Below are 10,830 nucleotides of genomic sequence, written 5' to 3'. Positions count from 1 at the left end.
CCTCTCTGTGAAGAAACATTTGTTCTAGGGACACAGTTTTCTTGGCACTGGGAAGCACCGATTTCCCTGTCTGCCCTGCCTTCAGCCAATCATTCTAACACTACTCAGGTTCAGGCCTCCTTCCAGAGGGGGTCCTGGGGGTCTCTGATGTGGAATCCCATTGGCAGCCTGGCATGGAAGGATGGTGGTGAGATGGAGATTCTACTTTAGATTTAGAAGCACTAATTGGAACATAGAGGCAAGCTGTCAGTTGGGGAACCAGGTGGCCTGCCTGTCCACTACACATATTGACCACTCCCTTCTGTTACCCACACCCCTGGCCTCTGGTGCCATGCCACCCAGACCCCCAAACTGCCTACATGCTGCAGCGTCCTCTGGGGAGGCCAGGCTTTGCCAGTTTCCGGTCGGACCCAGGTGGGGAACAGAAGCAAGGGAAGGAGCCTAAGGGCTTCCTGGATGCAGGCCCTACCCCCTGCAAGCAGGCTGTGGCTTGGAGAGGCCCTGCAGCAGATCCAGAGGCAGCAGGGCTGAGTCATGGATTCGAGGAGATCAGTCAGTGGTAGCTAAGCCTGACCTTAGTTAAAACACGTGACTTTCTTGTCTTACAACGTATTTTCAGTGGACTTCACTCTCTTCCTTCCTATTCTCAAGAGAAACACAGGGCTGGGACTGCAGCGCAGAGGTAGAGCATTTATCTAATGTGAGGCCTTGGATTTCATCCCCAGCACTGGGAGAAAAAGAAGCAACAGAACTTTATAAAATGGGTGATGCCAAATCCTAGAAGTCCCCTTATATGGACATGAAATTTTTGTACTTGGTGCAGAAGCAGTAAAAGAAATGAACGAAAGCATCAAGAACCACATTGGATAGCTGTAAATTTTTAAGTATTTATACTAAGCACTCATTACTTTTGAGTGATTGTTCAACCTGTAAACTTTTTTAGTGAAACAAAAAGAGAAAAAGGATCACTTTGAACATGCTACTTAGATCCATGTCCTTGGTCATCCCACCCATGTCCTGGGACCATTTCTGCATTTCTCAGGGATGCTTAGCACCTGGCTGATGACAAAGCCCAAGACCTTACCACCCTCCCAGGATTGCAGGCTCTGTTTCTGGAAATGGGGTAGTTGAGCTAAATAAAAACTTAGGCCCTCAGGACATTCTGCTGTTCTAAGACTCTCTGACTTCTACAAATAGAGCTCTGTATAAATCTACTGACCACGTTATCTGAACCAAAAATGAGGGCTTGTCTGGTGGAGGTGATATTTGTTTCTTAGTTGTTATTTACGTGAAAGGACTCATAAAGGTAGATGGTGACTACAAATTTAGGGAGTCACCCTTACTGGAAAGAATTAAATAACGTAAGAGAATAGTCAGCAGCCATGTATGTATTCATTTATGCGTATTGGAATATTTGACACGTGGAGCTTTCTGGAAGGTGAGTTTGTGTCCTGCTCACACATCCATGATCACATTGCCTCGCCAGATTTCTTCCAGAAGCATGGAGGAGTTGACTACGAATTGATGCCTGTGACATCTGGCCTGGCAAGGGTGCCATAACTTAGGACACTGTGCTGATAATCCGAATGATGTGCCTGAGGCAGGAAAGCAGCTTCCAGGGAGGCCCTCCTTGCTCTGAGCAACAGTGGCGTCATCAGAGAAGTGGCACTCCTCCAGAGCGTGCGTGCAGGGACGTTGCGGATGTTTGCTTTATGAAGAGTGTCCTTGCATCACGGCCCCACCTTGCCCCAGCCCTGGAGTGGCTCACTCGGAAGGCGCTGGGCCAGCAGCAAATGTCAGGAATCGGGCCAGAATCTCTTGGAGCTCAGCAGGGTCCTGGGGCAGCTCAGTAGCCACATGGACATGGCAGAGAAGTCCTCTCTGTCCCAAGGATCATTTTGCCAGCACATTGGTGCTTCCCACAGCCTTGCCTCCTCAGTTGACTAAAGTCAGCTTGGCAGTGGGTGCCAGCTGTGTCAGCATTCAGAAAAGCCACCTAACACCCGGCCAACAGAGGGACCGGAGGCTTGAGAGCTGACCCTGTGCTCGTTGATTTAAAACCCCTCTCTGTTGGCCCTCGGTCCACAGAATCCAGTCAGATGCCCCTCCCTGCCAGCAGTACCCTTCAAGATCCACTCCGTGGCCCTCCTAGTCTTGTCTCCTAGGCACTGTTGTAAGGCCCTACCCTGCCATCCCAGCTTGGTCACATAGGACGGGAGCCCTTGCCCTCCTCCCTCCTCCCTTCCCTCCTCTCTTCCTCTTCGAATTGGGACCATGATCTACTTTTCCATAGTCAGGGTGCTGGCCCGCCCCGGCACACCTGACCGTGTTAGGCTGAGACGGGAGCCTGCTTCCTGCTGCAGGATCGGCAGGCGCACGGGGCGCCTCCCTGAGCTGTGCACAGCTGGAGGGACAGAGGTTCTGAGCGTTCCTCCTTTGCTCAGGTGTCCCTTTATGCATTCAGTCGAGGGGCCTCCCATATGCAAGGAATGCCCTCCTTGGCTACTGCCAGGTCTGAGTTCCAGGGGACCAGCAGGAATCTGGCCAGAGCCAAGAGATGCCTAACCTTCTGCTCTGTGCTAAAAAATAAAAATAACCCAGTCTCTTTGCTTTTATTTTCTCCCAAGCGCCTGGCGACTCCTTCTGACCCAACAAGTCACAGCACCTTTACTGGATTTTGCCAGAGCCCCACCCTCGTGGGGCCTCACCTCTGGGAAGCCCCAGAGCTGGCCAGATTTCTTCCTTCCGAGGTAGGGAGCAGTGTGTGGATGCCCTTGCGCAACCTAGGCCTTTGGGAGGTGTGCGCTCTGCCACCTCCCTGCCACACCCGAGTCAAGACCATCCGTGGGGCCTTTGGCAGGGGCTGCTAAGGGACTGAATCACGTGGACCCTGGGGGCGTCTGAGCACAATCTCCATCCCCCCGTGTGAGTTTATTCCCGTGGCAGCACACTGCCGGCCCAGAGAGAGGAAAATGAACTCGAGAGGTCCCCATCCTCAAGGAGCCCACGTTCCGGGGCCTGTCCTCTGATACATTCACCCACCAGGACAGCAGTCACACAGGCCACCACCATGGGGGCCCAAAGGCAAAGGCATTAGGAAAAACTCAGACGGTACCAGTGCGTGGACAGGCTTGTCCGGGGCTGGGGTGCATTGAGGGTGGCTGCAGGCACCTGGGACGAGAACAAGACCTGTGTGCGGTTAACCGAGGCGCCTGCACATGTGCCCATTTCCTCAGGGAGAAGCCATGTCCTCCAGGGAGCAGTGTCCCACCCCTGGCGGCCTCCTCCATTGTGGTTCCAGCCTGCAGTTCCTCTTGGCTTGGCCAAATCTGTGCCAACAGCAGGGCCAGGGCGATTTTAGGAGGCAGATGAGCCAGCAAGTGCAGGGACAAAGTCATTCTCCTTTGGCATCTGAGCCCTGTTGGCTCCGGGCCCCAGCAGGTGGCTCAGCTGAGAGAACTGAGGAGAACTGCAGGAGCCCTCCTGCCCTAGGAGGGGACGAAGCCCCCTGCAGGCTGGCTAATGAGACCTGGGCCGGCGGGAGAGCCACTAACCAGAGGGAGCTGAGACCACCCAGGGGAAGCGCAGGAGGTGGGGGAGAGGGGACGTGGGCAGAAGGGCCGCACCCCCTCCTCTGGTTGTCCAAGCTCCTGCCAAGCTTCCCAGTCTGAAGTCCCTTGGCAAAGCCTACGCAGTGTGGTTTCCAGAACTCAGTCCCCATCCCTGTGCCTAAGAAACAGCAGGGCCACCGCGGGTGGGGAGGGGTCTGAGAGCATGCAGGCCAAGGTCAGGGTGTCCCCTTCCCAAAGGCCCATCAAAGCCGCCTTTCCGCCCTCTTCCAGGACACCTCCCAACGAGAAGTCCAATAAGCACCGCTGATATTTCATGTCGGCTTAAGCAATGAGGAGAGTTCATCATCTCACATACGAAGTCTTGGGAAGGGACTTGGGGCCTGAGAACACCACCACTGATCTGCATTCCTTTGTCTTTCTGCACAGCCATGCCCGGGTGTGGGCTCAGCTCCCTTCCCGGCTCCAAGGTGGCTGTCCCACCTCCAGGTATCACCTATAGGTAAAATGAAGGCTCGGAGAAAAGAAGAAAGGGCATTTCTTTCCATCTCCTTTTACCTAACAAGCCACTTTTTGCCAGGATACAGAAGAAATGTACCCCATCCTCCTTACCTTCCGCGTCCCTAGGCGGTTGATTCAAACTGGCTGGGGTCCCCCGTCCAGCACTGGAAACGGGGGCAGGCATCCCATGAAGAGAACTGCTACCTGGAGACGCCTTCTTTCGTGACCAAGTTACACACCGCCCCACCGCCATGCACTGAGGTCCTCACCCCACCTCAGAATGGGGCTTTCATGGGAGATAGGGTCCTTGCAGAGATAATCAGATCAAAATGAAGTCAGTAGAGTGGGTCCAAATCCAGTGTGACTGGTGCCTCATCACCAGGGAGACACAGGAGGTGCGGAGGCTGATGAGGGCAGCCATGGGCGAGATGCCTCCAGGCAGCACCCTGCCAGCAGCCCAGCAGAAGCCAGGAGACGGCGCACAGTCTCCTCTCAGCCCAGGAAGCAACTCTGCTGACACTTCACTTTTGGACTTGGGGCCTCCAGAACTGTGAGAGAACAATTTCTACTGCTTGAGCTGCCGTCCGTGGTTTTCTGTTACGATAGCCTGAGGAAACGCGGGTGCTGTCTGAACAAAATAAGGGGTTGGCTCCTAGAAGACAGAAGAGAAGCTGCGGGATGCCTGCCTTGGCTGACCTGAGCTTCCTCCAGCACGCCCAAGATGGCCTGAAGGGCAGGTCATGTTGCTGCAAGGCCCTCGGCAGGAGCTCAATGTAACACATAGGGTTTATGAAGCCTCGAGCCCGAGAGCTCAGTCCCCAAGTGCATTGCATTAAAGAGCCAAGCTGGAAGCACACACCACCACGCGGTGCTGCAGGCCTGCAATCCCAGCAACTCAGGAGGCTGAGACAGGAGGATTCAAGTGTGAGGCCAGCCTCAGCAAGATCTTGTCTCAAAATTAAAAAAAAAAAAAAAAAAGACCAGGTGGTAGAGTGGCCCTGAGTTCAATCCCTAATATCAAAGAAAGGAAAGAAAGAAAGAAAGGGAGAGAAAGAAACTCAGACTTCCCTCACTCCCTTCTCAGGTCAGACGTTGAAGGAGGGGTCCTCAGTGTGTCATGGAAGACCCTCTCCTTGGCCTCTTGTCAGGGGAACTGCTCACTCCCTCCACAGAGCCTGTCTTCCTTCTACAGCAATAATCCCCACTCCTCCGAAATGGCCTTTCCCCACTGAGTCACCATTTCTGCAGATGCTTCCTGTACGTCCCTCCTGCTCTCCTCATGTGGAACAGGTGTCCATGGGGCAGGTGGCCTCTCCATTCCATCTGCTTTCCTTGTGCCAGAGCGCAGGGCTCTGGAAGTAGGAGCAGAAAAGCCAAGTCTTTCCTGGAAGAGGGGAAAGGATGACTGGGGATGAGACCGAATGGTGGATTGGGTGGATAGATGGGTGTACTTGGAAAATGTGAGGGCCTGAAATTTGGCATCTGAATAAATGCTTCCCCTGACAGTCCAGGGAGGTGGCTACTGCTGTTATCTCTCATGTCTTCAAAATTCTGCATACGGCCTGCATACCAAAGATCTCCTCTTATCTGCTGCCTCCCCAGGGACTGCACCCTGAAATCTGCCAGGGTTGGAACTGCCTGACGGGCCCTGATAGACCAGGGCCTGAAGCAGGCTGGAAGTTCTAGGAAGAGCCCAGGTGATTGCTGAGACTGGAAGAGGTAGGAGCAGCTGGATAACAAAGGAGACGAGACATGGTGGATGAATTGGGTTTAACAAAGATGGCGACAGCAGCTCATCTGGTCATCCTATTAAGAAGTGAGTCTCTCTCCTGTCTGCATAGGCTTTTGACTTGCTGTACACTTAGAGCACGTGGCAAAGGTCATCTGGGTCCACATTACAAAAGGCAAAGCAGCTTCTCCCTTGCTAACTGGGACCCTGGCCTTGGAAGCCCCAGGACACCTCCTAAGATGTCAGGCTTGGGAGCTGCTTGGAGATGTCAGCGGAGCTGCTTGCAGGTGTCCCGCTCACAGCAGAGCTGAGGTCGCAGCTGAGAACCAGCACCAACCGCCTGACACGTGAGTGAGGATACACCCAGGTAACTCCAGCCCCAAACCATCAAGTCTTCTCAACTGAGATCACCGACATCCTGGGGCAGAGACAAACCTGGCCCACGGTTCCTCATGCTCAGAATCCTGCATGTTATACATGGTTGTTTACCCCCCTAAGTTTGGTGGTAACTCATTATTCAGCTAAGCACCTGAAAGAAGCAGCTGCTGTGTTCTTATAAAACAAATTCTTAACCCAGACCGTCAGAGCCCAGGGAGAAGTCCTCTCTGGAACGGCCAGGCTCTGGAGTTGGGTAAATCTGGTAAATACGTACCCACAGAGTAATCAGGAGGTGAGACCTGGAGGCACAGAATGTGGGTTTGTCCCAGTCCCTTGCTGGGAAGTTAATGGACTCCCCAAAGCTCAGTTTCCTAAATGGGGAAAATAATGGACGTGACCAGGATGACCCTGGGGATCACATGAGATGTTCATGCACAGTGCCAGTGTTACACCCACGGATCGCACCTACCCAGTTCATTTTCTAATGCCCACTCCTTGATACACCAAACTTGTTTTCTGTAATAACTTATGAGAAAATCCGTGGTGATCATTATTTTCTAGATTTGTTGTTCAGATTTAAAACAAAATAGTTTCAAAAGAAGAAACTAATTTCAAAGATATTAAAATTAAGTTAAACGTTTCATGTGTAAACTAAAAACGTATAAATTTTGCTGGCATGTATCACATAAAAATATTACCTCTTGCAGTTAGCACTTTCCTTTGTTTAGATTTCCAGCACCCAAACTCCACGTGCAATGACAGAATTGAAATAACTCAAACCGTTTGTTTTCACAGCTCCTGTAATCTCGCTGTTTAATGCAAATGTCGTGACAGCTAAAGTCATGGGTTGTTCCTAAGCTGGGCTCAAAGGTGGGGGGCCAACAGTTTGAGACTGTCTGCATTAAACCAGAGCAGTCCAGTGACACGGGACAAGCTAGGCAGCCTGTGAAGGACTGGAAACCAAAAGCACGGTCCTCTCGGGGTGAGCGCACGGAGGCAAGTCTGTGAATCAGGGGCAACTGCAGAACTGAGACTCCTCTGAATTATTGAGGGTGCAGAGATTTTTATGAAAGGGCAGATTATAAAAGCGAGAAGTCCAGATGCTCATGATTGAAACTCCACAGTGACCACAGCGATTGATTAGGACGAAGGCATGTTTTCAGGGAAAAGTGACATTGTTTAGGATTGGCAGGCGTGCGAGGATAACAAGCAGAGCAACTTTGACTCAGTTTTAGTGTCGGTTTTAAATGATCCACGGGCAATGTATGTCCTTACAGCCTGGAGCTTGGGCAGGCAGCTCTGTGCCGCCCCATCTAAGCCACCACATGTGCCTGGTGCTGGCTCCTGGGAAGCACAAGCATTAGCTCCCTCTACAGCTAGCCTGGGGGTCATGGGTAACTCTTTTCACCTCTCTGGGGTGGGGTCTGCCGTTTTGCAGGGTTGCTGGATGTAGGACTTTGTGGGGTCAGGAGTTATAGCCTATTAGCTAGACCATAAAGTGCCGAGGTCAGGCCTCAGCGTGGGTAGGGGCTCAGTGCCTGCCCCTCCCACCTGCTTCTGCATCCACAGGGCGCCTCTGCTCTCACCTAGAACACCTTGCGCTTAGATCTTTGCCAAATGAAATTTGCCTTATCTCGAATGAATGGAGCCCAGTGCCACGTTCCCACAGCCCGGTCTGTTCCTGGCCTCCCTGGGCTCTGCTTCACTTGGCCACGCCCAGTCTTGCCTGGTCTTTGCTTCTTTGACAGCGTGGAAATTTAGTATTTCGGTGTGTATGCTGCCTTGTCACTGTGAGGTCATGCAGTTCTTGCATGATGGTGCTTTCTCTTCCCTCTACCCAAGTAGGGATCAAATTCTTGGGGAGATACACAGAGGCCACACACCCACAGTCTCCAGTGAGACCCTCATTTAGTTCACAAACCATTCTATGCACTCCTGGGCCTGACTTAGAGTAGATGAGGGGTCCCAGATTTGCCTGCTACAGTCATTTCTGGTATAATGATTGATGGTGACCCTCTTTCACTCCCAAAGTGTCCTGGTTCAGTGGCCAAGTCTCCTGGTCCCCTCCCTCCAGATGACACTTGCCTCTTACAGCTATGGGTCCTCACTATTTCATTTGCATACCTGCCCACAGGCCTGTGCCGCACACCTACCTCTGCGCTCTTGGAGGCCTGCTGGCAGTGTGCTTTGGGATGAGCCCGAGTGAGTAGCTCTGGTCCCTTTAGGGTGCTTCCAACAAGAGCTGCAGGGACGGGATGGCCAGACTCGGAGCTGCGGGAAGGGGAGAAACCACCGGTTGGGGCCTTCACAATGTATTTATGCTGGTCATGGGGCCGTGACAAAGGCTCTCTCATGTGCATGGTTAGGAAGGTAGACGCTGATGCACACTCACTCAGAGGTCTAAGAATGCCAGGCCCTCTGTTATGGTTTGATGTGAGGTGTCCCCCAAAAGCTCATGTGTGAGACCATGCGAGTGGCTTTAGAGGTGAAATGGTTGGGTCTCAAGAGCCTTAACCCAGTGCACGCGTTCATCCCCTAGTGGGGTAACCGAGTGGTCATGAAGACAGGTGGGTGTGGCTGGAGGAGGTAGGAGCTGGGCTGCCTTTGGAGTTTATATTTCACCTCTGGTGAGTGGAAGCTCTCCTCTACTTCATGGTAGCCATGTCTGAGCTGCTTCCCTCAGCCACACTCTTCCGCCATGATGTCCTGCCTCACTCAGGCCCCACAGAATGGAGCCAGCTGTGTGTGGACTGAGACCTTTGAAACCGTGAGCCCCCAAGTAGACTTTTCTCCCTAAAATTGTTCTTATCGGGCCCTTCAGTCACAGGAGTGAAAAAGCTGACTAAAACACCCTCAAGCTAGTGAGACTACTTTTAGGACTCAGTTCTGAGGCTTCATTCTGGAAAGCATACGAAGTCTTATGTACCAGGGTGTTCATGAAAATGTTATTTAATCATCAAAAGTTAGAACATGCTCCAAATACCCGACATGTATGAAATGAGAATAAAATATGCTATAGTCATAAGAAGAAATATTATTTAGTCCTTAAAATTATATTTATGGGGCACAGTAGCACACACCTGTAGCCCCAGCTCTTTGAGATGCAGGGTAATTGAGTTGGAGGCCAGCCTGGGCAACATGGGCAACATAAAGAGAGCCTGCCTCAAAAATACAGATGCCTATGCCTGCTGCCAATGACATAAAGAATTGTGATATATTATAAAACGAAAAAATGAAAAAGATATATGAAGTTACATATCCAGTATGAGTTTTTTAACACTTTAATTTTGATAAAATATACATATAAAATATAAAATTAACCATTCTAATCATTTTCAAGTGTAGAAGTCAGTGGCATTGAGTAGCTTACAGTGGACTGTAGCCATCAATACTATTTCCAGAATTTTTTTTTATTAACTCTAACAGAATAGTACAACCTTACATGTGAATAGGTGGAATTTTTTACCCCTAAAATGCTGTTCTGTATTTCTATTAGTTGACATGCAAATTAACTTAAGCCTTGGTTTTTTAAGTGGGGGGTCTTATGAGGTCACCTACACTGGTGGGAGCTTCTGTGCTCAGTCCTCCTCCCGCCTCAGCCTCCCAAGCAGCTGGGAGAGCAGAGCAGAGCGGCGCCACTGGACACTTGGCTCATTTAAAGCACTTAAAATGCTGTTGGGGGAGGAGCTGCACCTTTATCTTCAGAGTTCCGTCATGAAGCTCCTCCTCCAACTCTCTTTTATTCTTCCCTCCACATTTTTTTAATTGGTGCTTTTAGTTGTACACAAGGGGGGGATTTGCTGTTACATTTTAACCTCCCACAATACTTTGGGGTGGCTTTGGGGGCTGTATTGCTGCCACGAAGCTTGTCAAGAGTGAGGAAGTGTGGTTCAGATTTCCGTCACCTTCTTCTGGATGTTTGCATGTGCTCGATGTGGTTACCTGTTCAGCTGGCCTCTGCCTTCCCCAAGACTTGCCCTCGTGCTCAGCTTCAGGGTGTCTACCTCCCTGGTCCCGTGGGCCAAGGGGAGGTCTTCATGGAAGTCTGATGAAGAGTGATCTCAGAGCTGCCTGTGGTGATTGGCTGAGGTGAGGGGCAGACCCCAGCTGCTCGGGCTGAGGCAGCCTGGCCCACCTAGGAAGACCCTGTCTCAAGATAAAATTGAAAGGGCTAGAGTGTAGCTTAGAGGTAGGGCACCCCCAAAGTGAATCCCTGCTACTGCCAAAAAATAAAAAGTGATATTGGCAATTCAATGTCCATTTTAGGTACAGAAAGGATTTTTGCTTTTGATCAAATGTCTGCTCTAAAATTCCTGCACTCCCTCAGTCTTTGGAAGCTCTGTGTGCCTCTTCTCTCGTTTATTCATTGTACAAATGATCATCTGGCACTTTCTGCAGCAGGCTCTATTCTTGACCCTAGGGACACTGTAAGTTCAGGTTCACACTTGACTTTCCAGTCACATTTTTTGGTACTAGGAATTGAACCCAGGGTTGCTAACTACTAAGCCATATCCCCAGCACTTTAAAAAATTTTTTTTTAAATTGAGACCTGCTCTCACTAAATTGCTTAGGTTCTATTGCTGAGGCTGGCCTTGAGCTTGTGATCCTCCTGCTGCAGCCTCCTGAGTCACTGGGATTACAGGTATGGCCGCC

This window comes from Sciurus vulgaris, assembly GCF_902686455.1.
Source record: "Sciurus vulgaris genome assembly, chromosome: 14".
Lineage (NCBI taxonomy): Eukaryota > Metazoa > Chordata > Mammalia > Rodentia > Sciuridae > Sciurus > Sciurus vulgaris.
This window is presented reverse-complemented; position numbering follows the sequence as displayed.